This window comes from Myotis nattereri (assembly GCF_964212035.1).
Source record: "Myotis nattereri genome assembly, chromosome: 2".
Taxonomy (NCBI): Eukaryota; Metazoa; Chordata; class Mammalia; order Chiroptera; family Vespertilionidae; genus Myotis; species Myotis nattereri.
Window position 1 is genome coordinate 98,155,620 of NC_138076.1, and position 15,702 is coordinate 98,171,321.

Sequence of the window (15,702 nt, forward strand, 5' to 3'; positions counted from 1 at the left end):
AATATGTCCCTTTTTCTTCTCCCGTTGATCCCCTCCATCCGGCCCCTGCCCTCCACCCCAGATCTTCAGCACCCTATTGGCTGTGTCCATGGGTTATGCATATGTGAAAAAGTCAATCTGTAGCCTCGAAGAAATTATGAATTAAGATAAATTGCCTTAAAGACATGGCTGGTTAGGGAAGACAGAGAAAGAAAGGTGTGATCAGAGAACTATATCGGCTCAGTTTCTGAGGGTATATTTTCTGTATGATGGTGATGGGAGGTGGGGAAGAGGGATTTGAAGGGGGAAATAGAAGAGAATCAGTCAAGGAGGAAAGATAACTCCAAACACAGAAAGTTATGCAATATGTGAGCAATTTAACTCTAAAATTTGTTAAAAGAGCTGACCAATACTTATTGGTCAAAATGTTAAATCCCCAAAGTTAAGGGCTACTTATAAGCTCCTCTATATAGCCTGCTTTTGGATGGGACAAAAACATGAATACACAAGAATAGATCATTTATAAGTTGAATATTTTTTGAATATCCACCTGGACAGGACATTATGTTAGCCTTGAGGAAGGTAAACCAAAGTTGAGTAATATAAAGACTGAATAAACTGGAAGAGGCAATAATATGGAAACACATAATTATACAAAAGCCATATGCTCTGTACAGATAGAGTAGGTTTATTAAACTTGAAGGCAGGAGAAATTTCTTTTACTACAGGGGATCACAGACCAAGATGAGAACTAGCTTTTTAAGAATGAGCTGAATTTAGACAGAAACAACTCTGTGTACTACTCTGGGTACTGACCAGTAGAGCATGCACCCAAAGGAAATTGTTGAATGGAACAAGAAGGTGGATTGTACACTACGTGTTTGAGTCAAGGCTGAGATAGGCTTCTTATTCTCTACTCTAAATCTTAACACTAATTCCCACAGAGATCTTACTGGGCCTGAAGTACAAACTCAAAGCCCCCATACCCAACCAGATGGGTGAATGAAGACCTCAAGATTGCCTTAAACATCCATTTTGAGGCAGAAAAGCAAGTGGAGTAATTACCTTAAGAGAAGAGGCAGCTCAAGTTTGACAGAGTGCAGAGAGTGAAAAAAAAATGTGGATTCTGTTCTTGCTTTTGTCATCATCAGCATGGCCACAATAAAAATGGTTCTCTGGATGACAATTTCTAACAAAACTCACCACTGCCTTTTCCTTTATGAGCATCAGAAGACCTCTATTTTACCTTCAATACTCTCCAACATGGAGAATGGGGATTTGGGCTATAATATATAATGGATGAAATTAAAAACAAAGGGAAAAAAAGAGCAAATATTCACTCTCTCTCCTCATGCCTGTCAAAGCCAAACACTATGGCAGGTTCTTTCCATATTCCACATCACTGACTTTCACAATAACCCAATGATATAGGTATAAATGGCTCCATTTTATACATAAACTGAGTCTTAAGGGCTAAAGTCTGCTAAAAACAATTTTTAAAAAAATTGCTTCAGAAGTAATGAATCGTTCATCATTGCATGGTTCACTATTCTCACAACAAAGAATCCAAAAATTCAATGGCTCAAAACAACAGTCATTTCTTACTGCTTTAGCATCTGCAGGGCAGCAGGATGTGGCTGAGCATATCTGTATGGTTCTGTTTCAGGTCAAGGTTGCTAAGCAACTCTGCTTCTAACTATACATCTGTGGGCTGGGGTGGATGGCTCTGCTCCATAGTTCCTCATGCTCCTTGGACCAGTGCTTTAGATAATAAATGTCTTCTCATAATGATGAGTGTGGTCCAAGTCAGCAAGAACACACCCACAGAACTTTTAAGGTCCAAGATAAGATCTGTCTCACACACTGTAACTTTCACTTAAATCTATTGGACAAAGATGGTCACTTGGCTAAACTCAAAGCCAAGGAGAAGATAAATATACTCCATTCTTTTTCTTAAAAATCACATGGCAAAGTGTGTGAATGTAAGGAGAAATGAAGAATTGAGCAAGTAATGAAATCTTTATAATCATCATTATCATCACTATAAATCACTGTGTATATACTCAGTAGGTTCTTAAATTTATAGGATTTATTTGAAACATAGTTTATTTTATATAACCCAATGTTTATAATAGAATGAAAATAATAAAACTAATCCTTAGTGCCTGACCTAGATTTCATTTTCTCATCTGTAAAACAAAAGGTTTGAACTAGGCAATCTCTATTGTCCCTTCTAACTTCAGGTTTATATATTCTCCCTCAGACAGATTTATATATTCTCCCTCAGATATTGTTTTAAGTTTTTAACATATAAAACATGGTCAAATAAAATTTCTGCCTGAATGTATTTTCTCTAACAAATTACTGGAGAAATACCTAGAGAAAATTTTCAATATTATAAGTTTTAAGAACTCCAAAGATATTTTAAATTTCATTTTTTATTAGAAAAACTGAATTATATTCTTCACAAACTAATCACAGCTAAGACTTTTGAGTCACCTGTGTCTGATACATATTTAATGTCTTCTTGTATAAAGGGAAACATAGGTAGAATATCATATAAAGTCTGACAGTTCAAAGTTTTTATTTAACAAATGTGGGTAGACCTTTTGAGAAGTACTTGAAACAACAGAATAGTGAGAAAATACATTTAGACAACCTCAATATGAGGCTTTTAAAATTGCTGTAAAAAGTTCCTTCCTTTTCCCCCTGCCTTCTCCTTTACCACAAGGACTTCCACTTTTGGAGATTTTTATGACACGTGGAGACACACAAGCAATGAGAAGGAAGTCCAGGGCAAGAGTTGTGAGAGAAGTGATTGGCAGTATGCAGCAGTGGAAGGGATGGTGAAAAATATGTATCTACCTACCCCTTGTCTTGTTCCTGCCTTGCAGTCCCTTCAGTGCTTTCTCCTGCTTTCTTCCACCTTCTCTTAATTTTTGATTTCTTTGTTGATAATATGGTATTTCACTTGTATTTTCATGAATGGATATTCTGCTCTCATGTGACCTTCTTATTTATTATCTAAGTTCTTTAGTTTTCTGGGTTTAGTGTATCCTTTAATATGTAACTCAAACTGGTTTATATCCATTACACATGTGAGGGATAGGGGAGGGCACCGAATAATTTCCATTAACTCTGGGAGTTCATGGGGTCTTGATTTTTTCCAGCCACCCTGGCTCTGAGTTCCTACTGCTGCTGAATTCTTGATCTTCGTTAGCACTCCAACTTTAGGGAAGGCTTTCTTTTTCCATACCATGTTGTGCTGCTGGGCACTCGTCACCCTCTATCCTTCTCTCCTCCCCTGAAGTTTCACATACACACAAGGCTGGTGGTTAAATAAATTTTGCTAAAAGGCTGGGAAGGTGGAAGAAAATTACTTTACATGTAATACTGGAAGTAATGTAACAGTAAGCACTAGATAGCCCTGTAATTAAAAGCACTTCAGTCGTGTTCTGTGACCAAGCCTTTCTCACAGAGAATGTTTCCTATTAAGACCGTGGTTATCTTAGGGAGCTCTTCTCTTCTCTACACCTTGGTTGCCTCTCAAAAGACAACAAAACAATTAAAAATGGCAGGAGAATAAGTGGATGCTATACATACACAATCCCAGGACCAAATTGTAATTACAACTAAAATACAAAAAACAAAACAAACAAACAAACAACCCCTCCGCCCCAAACACACACACACACACACACACACACACACACACACAATCCTGAATGATGACCTGAAGACTAGTTGGAGAGAATGCTAATAACCAAGTTTGGGAAGTGGAGACCACATAGAGATTAGTAGGAATCTAGAAAGAGCTGACTGGGCTTACACAGATAGCAGCTGAAGTTCTGGAGGGATATATCAACCGTGAAGTGTAGCCACTGAGAACTTCAGGGTCTAAACCCCAAGTTGAGCTCCCCAGTAGAGAGCACCAGAACTGATAATGGTACCCACATGACAGTTGGCTGTGAAAAACAACAGGATTATTGTCTGCCAGGATTATTATTGAAAAACAACAGCTGGATATGTAGGCACTCTATTAATGATCCAATGCACAAAATTTCATTTGCAGCCACTCATCTTGGGCTCTGGAAGAGGAAGGACAGAGTGGACTAGAGCTGTGTGAGCAGAGGCCAGGTTTGGGGGCTTTGGCTTTGGAACTCAGAAGGCAGACACCCTGATTTTCTGTGCTGAGTCATTCCCTCATGCTGCAGAGGACATCTTTTTCAGGCCAACCCTTGTTATCAAAGTGGTTTTCGTCTGCAGAGAAGATAGTCACTCCACCTTGTTGGAAAACCCCTTGTCCACCCTGTGGAGTTTCTGAAGCTCATTATGAGACTGAGAATAACAATTAGCCTCCAGGCAGAAGCAAATGCCCCACCCTATTGGAAAACATCTCAATCTACTGTGAACAATTGCCTGAGGTTACTCAAGACTAAATCCAATCATTCTACAGACAAAGGCAGGTCTTTGGAGGCTTTGAGTCTTTGCCTTTCTAATTAACCAGAAATAGCATTTGACACTGTCCTGCCCTAGGGAATGAAAGGCATAACAGATCTACCTAATACATAATCACAAACCCAATAGGCAGCCAAAATGGGGAGACAAAAAATAATCCCCAAATGAAAGAACAAGATAATTCTCCAGAAGAAGAGCTGAATGAAATGGAGATAAAAAGTTTATCAGATATAGAGTTCAAAATAATGATGGTAAAGATGCTCAACAGCTTGAGAAAATATGTAGTAACTATGAAGAATCACATAGCACTAATAAAAAATACAGTAGAAGGAATAAACAGCAGATTAGGGGAAGTTGAGGATCAGGGAATTAGAAGATAGGATAGAAAAAAATCACTCAAAGAACCAAAAAGAAAAAACACACGATTAAATAACAGGAGGACAGCTTAAGGGAGCTGAGGGACAATATGAAATATAACAATATTCATATAATAGGTGTGCCAGAAAGAGAAGAAAGTGAGCAAGGGATAGAGAAGATGTTTGAAGACATAATGGCAAAAACCTTCCCTAACCTACTGAAGGAAAAAGTCACACAAGTCCAGGAGGCACAGAGAACCCCAAGAAAGAAGAACCCAAACAGGCCCATGCTCAGACACATCATAACTAAAACACCAATAATTAAAGACAAAGAATCATAGTGGCAACAACCAAAAGTGTTACCTACAAAAAAGCTCCCATAAGGCTGTCTGCTAATTTCTCATCAGAAACCCTACAGGCCAGAAGGAAATGACATGATGTATTCAAGATAATGAAAAATAAGGATCTGAAACCAAGATTACTATATCCAGCAAGGTTATCATTCAAAATAGATGGTGAAATAAAAAACTTCCCAGACAAAAAAAGGCTAAAGGAGTTTAATCACCAACAAAACAGCACTATGAGAAATGCTAAAGGGACTGCTGTAATGAAAATAAGAAATATATATTGAGAGAAACATAGGCAAACAGAATTAAAATGACAATAAATAAGTACCTCTTAATAATAACCTTAAATATAAATGGATTAAATGTTCTAATCAAAAGACAGAGGGTAGCTGAATGGATACAAAAACATGATCCAGCTATATGCTGTATACAAAAGACCCACCTCAGAACAAAAGATTCACACACAATGTGAGTGAAGGGATGGCCAAAAATTTTCCATGCAAACAGAAACAAAAAATAAGCTGGGGTAGCAATACTCATATCTGACAAAATAGACTTCAAAATGAAGGCCTCATAAGAGACTATAAAGGTCACTACATAATACTAAAGGGATCAATCCAAAAAGAGAATATAACCATGGCAAACCTATAAGCACCCAATATAGGAGCACCTAAGTATATACCTAAAAATAATTCTAGATGACTTTAAGGGAGAGATCGACAACAATACAGTCATAGTAGGGAATGTTAACAACCACTGACTTCACTGGAAACATCTTTCAGACAAAAAATTAACAAGAATACAATGACTCTAAATGACACACTGCATAAGAAAGATTTAATTGATATTTATATAATAATGCACACCAAAGCAGCAGAATATACATTCTTCTCGAGCACACATGGGTAATTCTCAAAGATAGACCACATGTTAGGACACAAAACAAGTCTCTATAAGTTCACAAAGACTGAAACCATATTAGGCATCTTCTCAGATCACAAAGGCATGAAATTAAAAATCAACTGCAGTAAAGACACTCAAAAACATTCAAACACATGGAGGCTAAATGCATGTTATTAAGTAATGGATGGATTACTAATGAGATAAAAAAGAAATCACAAATTTCCTGGAAACAAATGGAAATGAACACATAAAAACCCAAAATCTCTGGGACACAGCAATAGGAGTCCTGAGAGGGAAGTTTGTAGCATTATAAGCCTACATCACAAAACAAGAAAAAGTAAAAATAAACTATTTAACACTACAACATAAAGAATTAGAAAGAGAACAACAAGAAAAGCCCAGAGCAAATAGATAGAAGAAATAATACATATCAGAGCAGAAATAAATGACATAGAGACTAAAACACCAATACCAAAAAAAAAAAAAAAAAAAAAATCAATGAAACCGAGAGCTGGTTCTTTGAAAAGATTAACAAGATTGATGAAATGTTATCCAGACTTATCAAGAAAAAAAAGAGAGAGGACCCAAATACATAAAATCAGAAATGAAAGCTGTGAAGTAACAACTGATATCACAGAAATACCAACGGTTATAAGAAAATACTATAAACAACTCTATGGCTACAAGCTGGACAATGTGGAGGAAATGGGCAAATTCCTAGAAAAATACAATCTCTCAAAACTGAATAAGGAAGAATCAGAAAACCTGAATAGGCCAATAAAAATTGATGATATGGAAGCAGTAATCAAAATAAAATCCAAGGAAACAAAAATCCTGGTCCAGATGATTTCACAGGAGAGTTTTACTAAACATTCAAAGAATTATCACCTATACTCCTCAAAGTATCAAAAAAATCCAAGAGGAATGAACACTTCCAACCCCTTTTTATGAAACCAGGATTATCCTAATTCCAAAGCCAGATAAAGACACTACAAAGAAAGAGGATTACAGGCCAATATCCCTGATGAACATAGATACTAAATTAATCAACAAAAATTTAAGCAAATCAGATTCAGTAATATATTAAAAATATCATACTCCATAACTTAGTGGGATTTATTCCAGAGATGCAGGCTGGTAACTAACTATTTATTTGCAAATAAATATTTCCAAACTAAATATTTGCAAATCAATAAATGTGCTATATCATATAAATAAATTGAAAGACAAAAATCACATGATCATATCAATCGATGCAGAAAAAGCATTCAACTAAATTCAACATCCATTTCTGATTAAAAACTCTCAGTAAAGTGTGAATAGAGGGAGCATACCTCAACATGATAAAGGCCCTATATGACAAATCTACAGCCAACATCATATTCAATGAGCAAACACTAAAACCATTTTTCCTAACAACAATAACAAGACAGAGGTGTTCGCTTTCACCACTTTTATTCAACATAGTACTGGAAGTCCTAGCCACAGCAATCAGACAAGAAAGAAAAATAAAAGGCATCCAAATTGGAAAGAAGGAAGTAAAACTGTCATTATTTGCGGATGACATGATATTTTACATAGAAAAACCAAAGATCCCACCAAAAAACTAGGAGATTTAATAAATTAATTTGGCAGTGTAGCAGGATATAAGTAAACACCCAAAAATCAATGGCATTTCATACACCAATAATGAATTCTCAGAAAGAGAAACTAAACAAACTAAATAATGGAATTTACCATTGCAACAAAAAAGTTAAGATACCTAGGAATAAACTTAATCAAAGAGGTAAAAGACTTGTACTCAGAAAAACTACAGGACATTGTAAAAAGAGATAGAGGAAGATAGAAACAAGTGGAAAATTATACTGTGTTCATGGATTGGTAGAATTAACATAAATAAAATGTCCATACTACCCAAGGCAACATACAGATTCAATGCAATCCCTATTAAAATACCAACAGCATCTTTTACAGATCTAGAACAAATACTCAAAAAATGTATACAAAACCAAAAATGACTCTGAATAGCCCCAGCAATCTTGAGAAAGAAAAACAACATTGCAGGAATCACAATGCCAGATATCAAGTTATACTACAAATCCACTGTAATCAAAACAGCCTGGTACTGATATATGAGTAGGTATATAGATCAATGGAACAGAATAGAGACCCCACAAATTGACCCAAGCCATCATGCTCAATTAATATTTGACAAAGAAGGCAAGAACATACAATGAAGTCAAGACAGTTTCTTCAATAAATGATGCTGGGAAAATTGGATGGATACATGCAACAAAATGAAACTAGACCACCAACTTACACCATACACAGGAATAAAATAAAAATGGATAAAAGACTTAAATGTAAGCTGTGAAACCATAAAAATCCCAGAAAGAAACCATAGGCAGCAAAACCTCAGATATCTCTCTTAGCAATATGGATACCTCAAAATAAAAAGTTTCTGCACAACCAAGGAAAACAACAAAATGAAAAGGGAGCCCACTCTGCAGGAAAACATATTTACCAATGAGACATCTGATAAAGGGTTAATATTCAAAATATACAAGAAACTTGTACAACTAAACAAAAGGAAGACAAACAATTCAATAACACACACACACACACACACACACACACACACACCAACAAAACAAAACAAAACGAGCAAAGGACCTAAATATACACTTCTCTAAAGCACACATACAGATGGCCAAGAGACATGTGAAAAATGTTCAGTCACTGATCATCAGAGATGAAAATTAGAACAACAATGAGTTATTACCTCACACCTGTCAGAAATGGCTACCATCAACAAAACAACAAATGACAAGTGCTAATGAGGATGTGGAGAATAGGAATCCCTAGTATATTGTTGGTGGGAATGCAGATTGGTACAACCATTATGGAAAACAGTATGGAGTTTTCTGAAAATATTAAGTATGGAACTACCATTTGATGCTGTAATCCCACTTCTAGGAATATATCCTAAAAAACCCAAAACACAAATCAGAATGAATATGTGCACCCCTATATTCATAGCAGTGCAATTTACAATAGCTAAGATCTGGAAACAACCCAAGTGCCCATAAGTAGATGAGTGGCTTAAAAATCAGTGGTACATTTATACAATGGAATAATATGCAATGGTAAAAAGCAGAATCTCTTACTCTTTGAGACAACATGGAGGGACTTGGAGACAATTATACTAAGTGAAATAAACCAGTAGAGAAAGACAAGTATCACATGATGTCACTCATATGTGGAATCTAATGAAGAAAATAAATCCAGAGACATAGAAGCATAGAATAGACTGTGGAATCTCAAAGGGAAGGTAGGGTAGGGTGTGTGGGTAAGAAGTGATCAACCAAAGAACTTGTATGCATATATGCATAACCCATGGACACAGGCAATAAGATGGTGAAGGGCTAGGGTGCAGGTGGAGGTGGGCTAGAAGACAATCAATGGGGCAAGAAAGGGGACATGTAATACGTTCAACAATAAAGATTTTTTTTAAAAGACAACAAAAGGCTCTTAGTCTAATATGTAGCACAACTGGCTATAGTGCACAGCCTATACCAAATTCCAAGTGACTTTATATGTGCACAGACCATAAAGTACTTTAATAAACAGAGGTTTCTGTTTAAGGACTGAATAATTCAGCAGTACAAAGCCTTAGGATGATAGTGTTTCCTTAATCTAGGTAATCTCAAATGCTTTGATAGAACTGTCTTCCTTTAATATGAACATTGCCAATGTACCCAACCACCCTTCATTTCTCCCACACCATCATTTACAGCAGGAGTAGCTATAGTGATTGTGTTCTTGTTGTTTTGAATAATATTTTTATTTCAAATATAGATAAATATGAAACCTCAACACAGAAATATAAGTGAAGAGCATTCCAAGTGGATAGAGTCACTGTGATTTATCAGAAGAAACAGAGCCAAATTGATAGGCCCAGCACCCAATAGCTCCCTTTTCTGTCAGAGCTCATCTTGGCAAAATTATTGCTGGAGGTTGGATTCTGGAATGATAAAGCAGTCACCAAGAGGGAGGTTATTTGTTTATTTTTAATGAATTGGTACAATTGCTCATATTGAGTGCTAGGTAAACAACCTGCCAGAGAGACACTGCTAGGAAGGTCAAATAAAAACAAGGTCTTAGTGCCTTTAAATTTGTGTGGTGTAATTTTGTTTGGCAGCCCAGGGAGGATACTGTTTTCCTATTGAGTTGTTATGATGACTGCTGTGCAATTGTTTGCCCAACTCTCTGACTTTGCATGTTCACTGTTCTCTAGGTTCAGAAATTACCACTCTGCTGCATTTAAAGTGAGGAGAATAACTCCTGGGAAAATACCACATTAATATAACTAAATATATTCTATTAGCAGAACTGGAATGTTGAGGTGGTCACTTGCAACAGAAAGATGAACAAATTGATGAAGTGAGCAGAGCAGCCATCCAGACCTTATACTGAACAAGACTGTGCTTTCCTCCCAGTTATCTCCTTTTGTTCACAGGCCCCGCTCCACATTTCCTAGATGATAGACTCAGTCCTGGTTTCACAATGGCCAGGTCTCTGCTCTCAGGGCAGAGATATGTGTCAATCATTGTATCTCAACAATGGAGATGAAGTACTTTCCCCCTAAATTACTTAGGAAAATTGCTTCAATTTCCTATTTCATTTTTGGCCTTTAGCTGAGAGAGTCTAACCCAACTAACCCATTACTGAGTGACTCCTGCAGGGCTATTTTTAAAATGCCATTGGGTAGTCATTAAAGCCTTGTTTAGCTGCTGGAATATTATTGCTTTCAACTTCCTTAGTTTCTTCCCTCTGAAAAGTCCAAGCTACTTGTTAAATTTCAAAAGTATTCCATATTTACAATGGAGAGACTGATGAAAAAATTAGGTTCCACATATTTACAAACTTGAATATGCTCAGTTCAGCTGTATTTTTCACGTGAGGTTTTCTTTGGAGAGGGTCCTTGATCTCCTTAAATAAGAGAATTCTAAGGACAAAAAGCTAAGCTTTCAGGCAAGATCCTATTGAACACATTGAAATTAATCCAATTGTTACATATGAAAATTTCTAAATATTTGACACAGTGATTATACTGTACATTGATAGTCTACTATGTGCCACATGCTTTATTTATGTTATTTCACTGAATTCTCAAAGGATTCTTATGGTCAGGAATTTTCCTCACTTTTTTATACGTGCCTAAGTGTAGACCACAATTTCTATTGGAGCAGAGATGGTGTCCAATTTATTCATTCTTGTATTCCGAGGAGCAAGCAGAGGCTCTGCTTGTATAGATACTTCATAAATATTTGGTGAATTACCTTGACCCTCAGTGTATGTTTATTAATTGTGAACTGAATTACTTGAGGAAACTGAATATGGGAAAAATTAAGTGACACACCCAAAGGTCTCAGAGTCATTAAATGGTGGGTTAAAACTCAAACCAACCTGTTCCCTAATTTAGGAACTATCTATTAAGACTAGAAATTTCCAGAACCTTTCTCATGGATCATTTCTCTAGCACCTCTGTGAGTAGCTACCATTACTGATGGGTTACCAAACCTGTGTTTGTTTTCTGGAAAACACTGCCTTCCGAATAACAAATGAGGTTCTTCCTGGAACCGAGGCAGAAACCTTTCCTGTGTCAGGCAGAAATGGCCATTTAGGGGTGGATATTCAAGGGAATATGACTGAGAGATTTATTTCTGACAGAAGTGATGCTGGAAAAGGGTATTTATCTTCCGTGGTTGAGGGATAGGTGATTGTCATGTTCTATCTTTGGCGAACAAAATAATATGACAGCCATAAGTACTATGAAAGCTAATCAGGCCCTTTCTGGGATTAGCTAAAGTCTTCTCCTGTGAAAAAAACACAGTGTCTTTAAGTCCAAGTGAAACCGGAGCTGAGCTATGAATCTGTTCAGGGATTTGACCAAAAGATAAGAACAGACAAGCAAGAGAGAAAGCCAACCAATGATGAAAGGCTATGGGGATTTTAGTGCATGGCAAAGTTTGTTATAGGACACAAATTCTTGAAACAAGCAGATTCCAGGGCAAGAGAATAATAAAGAAGGGAAGGAATATGAAAGATTTGGTAGTACCTACACATCTAAATGTTAGTTTCTAAGATAATTTATTTTATTTTTTTTAGATCAACCAAACATATTTAATACAAAAACCTTTTAATATACAAACTGTAATCAACAGCATCCATGTAGCAGCGAAGGGATGGGGAACATGGCAGAGGAAGGTGGTTTTCAGGGTCCCTACTGTTTCCTATGCCTGCAATCACTCTGTAGCCTGTGAGAGCAGAAGGTCTTAGCAGAAGGCAAAGACAGCCAGAGGCCCTGATGCCAAAACGGACAAAGCCTGGTTGGCTGCTCCAACAGTGGCAGCCTCCAGGGAAATCCAGATCCAGTTAGGAGGTAACAAGGAGGTGGTTGTGACTGAGAGGAGAAACAACCACTATTCCTCAGCATCCAGTTGATCACACTTTTGTGAACAGTTTTCCAGGGGCTGCTGGATTGAAAAGACCTAAAAATTGTTCTGGGAAAAGGACAGAAATTGTGTCCGACTCTACTTTCTAACTCAAATTCCTTGACTCCAGAAAGCTGGGTGGATCTACTCAAATGTTTGGGAAGGGAAATGGCAGAGCCTTTGGTCCAACAGGGCTGGAACCACTGATCAAGAAAGCCTCAAGGAAAACCAGGGGGGGTCTGTGGGAAGAGCTCTGGGTCAATGGTACTTACATGGGAGCCTGGTGACACAATGGCTTATGTGTGGAAGATAGAAAGGACACAAGTTAGAGAGAATTAAGAACGAAAGCACCTGTTTTTTATAGGCCAGGGCAGTAAAGGTGAGAGAATCTTTCTGGGCTTAGGTTGGGAGAGACCTGAGGCCCATTCTTTCCTCAGGGATCAATTTGATAGGCCTGAATATAGTTGATGGTCCCAAAGCCTTCCAGGTGGCCCCCAGAGGACTCTCTGAGAGGCCTAACTGTCCCCTCCAGATGTGTTGGGAGACTGGCCATAGTCCTAGCTAGGCCCAGGTAGGGCCTGGAGTCCCCCAGTTAAGACCTCAGTTAGATGCAGTCCATGGAGTTCTCCAGGAGGAGGCCAGGGACGCAGCCAGGGAGCCCCAAGCCCTTGACAGGGGTACAGTTGATGGGGAGGTTGCAGCTTAGGGCAGGGTCCTGGTTCTCTATGGCCTCCAGCCTGTCCGTGTTGTTGTCCCAGTTGATGTGGAAATGGGTAACTCAGGGATTCGAGGCCAAGATGTTCCGTTGGAGCTGAGAGAATCTGGCTTTGGGGGTGGGTTCTCCCGCAACTCTGGGTCGGGGTACTCATTGTTGACGTAGTAGCCCACACGGATGAACTCCTGCCCATGGTAGGTGCAGGTGATGAGGACCACAGTCACACCAATGGCGTCGCTCTCAGGGATGAGGGATGGGTTGGGAGCATCGGCCTGAAAGACTAACATGTGTCTCCCTGCTGGGATAGGGCCGACCAACACTGAGTCTAGGATTTGATCAAACTCCTCACTCTCAGCTGAGCCAACATAAATTATCTTCCACTCTAGGTCGTCCGCCAGAGCCTCATTGCACTCGAAGCTGATCTCAAACCGGAAAGGGCTGTGGAAAGGGCTCGGATTCTCCAGCACCGCCACGTTCAGCACCAATACCTTGGCCATTGCCTCACCGGCCGGGATTGAAGCCAAGGCTGGGTCTGAGCCCACGCCTGGATCCTGTAGGATCAGCGGGACAGTGTTGCCCACAGAGCCTCCCGCCGTCTCTGTCCGTAGACTCAGTTTCTAAGATAATTTAGATCTTTCTATGATTTCCAACCTTAGGCCCTAAATTATCCAAGTCAATATATTCTGTAAATGTTTAACTCTACTAGTGAATTCCCTTTTATTTAAAACTAGTGGCCTGATGCTTGAAATTTGTGCACAGAGGGGTGTCCCTCAGCTCGGCCTGCACTCTCTCCAATCCAGGACCCCTTGGGGGATGTCCGACTGCCAGCAGTTGGGAATCCCACTCTCAATCCAAGACCACTGGCTCCTAACCTCTCACCTGCCTGCCTGCCTAATGCCCCCAACTGCCCTCCCATGCCAGCCTGATCTTACCCCTAACTGACCTCCCCTGCTGGCCTGATCACCCCTAACTGCCTCTGCCTCTACCCCCACCACCATGGCTTTGTCTGGAAGGAAGTCGGATGTCTGGAAGATGGCAGGTCCACCAGGTCTAATTAGCATATTACCCTTTTATTAGTATAGATGTACAATTGAAAGAGAAATAGAGGTCATTGATTAACCCTTTTTTATATTTTATTTTTATTTTTTATTTTCTTTATTGAATAAGCTATTACATATGTGTCCTTATCTCCCCCTTTGTCCCCCCACCCACCTTCTCATGCCCTCACCCCCTGGTGTCTGTGTCCATTGGTTATGCTTATATGCATGCATACAAGTCCTTTGGTTGATCTTTTCCCCTTCCCCTCACCCTCTCCTACCTTTCCTCTGAGGTTTGACGGTCTGATCGATGCTTCTCTGTCACTGGATCTGTTTTTGTTTATCAGTTTATGTTGTTCATTATATTCCACAAATGAGTGAGATCATGTGATATTTATCTTTCTCTGTCTGACTTTTTTCGCTTAGCATAATGCTCTCCAATTCCATTCATGCTGTTGCAAATGTTAGGAGTTCCTTCCTTTTTACAGCAGCATAGTATTCCATTGTGTAGATGTACCACAGTTTTCTAATCCACTCATCTACTGATGGGCACTTAGGCTGTTTCCAAATCTTAGCTATGGTAAATTGTGCCACTACGAACATAGGGATGCATATGTCCTTTCTGATTGGTGTTTCTGGTTTCTTGGGATATATTCCTAGAAGTGGGATCACTGGGTCAAATGGGAGTTCAATTTTTAGTTTTTTTGAGGAAACTCCATACAGTTCTCCACAGTGGCTGCACCAGTCTGCATTTCCACCAGCGGTGCATGAGGGTTCCTTTTTCTCCTCATCCTCGCCAGCATTTGTCATTTATTGATTAAGCCTTTTTACTCCAACATTTGATCTCTGATAACTGAACTAACATCAAAAGCCTCATCCTTGTTTTTATTTTTATTGAATCTTCCCCTTACTCACTTGCTTTCTGAGCCACTTTACAAGGTTTTTTTGGTGAGGGCTGTTTCTTGGGGTTCTTTGTTTGCCTCTAAGCACTAACTTCCTGTCTGACCTTGGGCATGTCTTAGCTTCTCTGCACCTCAGTTTCCCTGTTTCTAAAATAAAAATAATACTAATACCTTCCTCACTGTTTATCTGTATGTGGAATGTCATGATCCTCACAACACATAAAGCATACCGAGCAGGGAATGGCACAATAAATGTGCTGGATCCACACAACTGGGGCCTAACCTTGCTATATTCTACTGCTGTAACAAAGGAGAGTGAAACAAAGAGATCCTTTTTGAAAACTTTACTTGTGTATATGTGCTTAGGTAATTGAGAAGCATTCATGTCCTTATCATGTAATTGTGCACTTTTTGTCTGCTTACTCATTTTCTTCAAATTGCTTTATGAATGGCAATTCTCCCTAAAGAAATAGGGCCCTGATGTCAGGATCTCTGTGAGGAATTTGTT

General features: G+C 38.7%; 1 pseudogene across 1 annotated transcript; it reads right to left on the bottom strand.

Moving 5' to 3' along the window:
- Window positions 1–13,144: 13,144 nt before the first annotated feature.
- Window positions 13,145–13,752, bottom strand: LOC308512656 (histone chaperone ASF1B-like; annotated as a pseudogene). Its single transcript has one exon. The product of its transcript is annotated as a histone chaperone ASF1B-like (transcript).
- Between the last annotated feature and the right edge of the window lie 1,950 nt (window positions 13,753–15,702).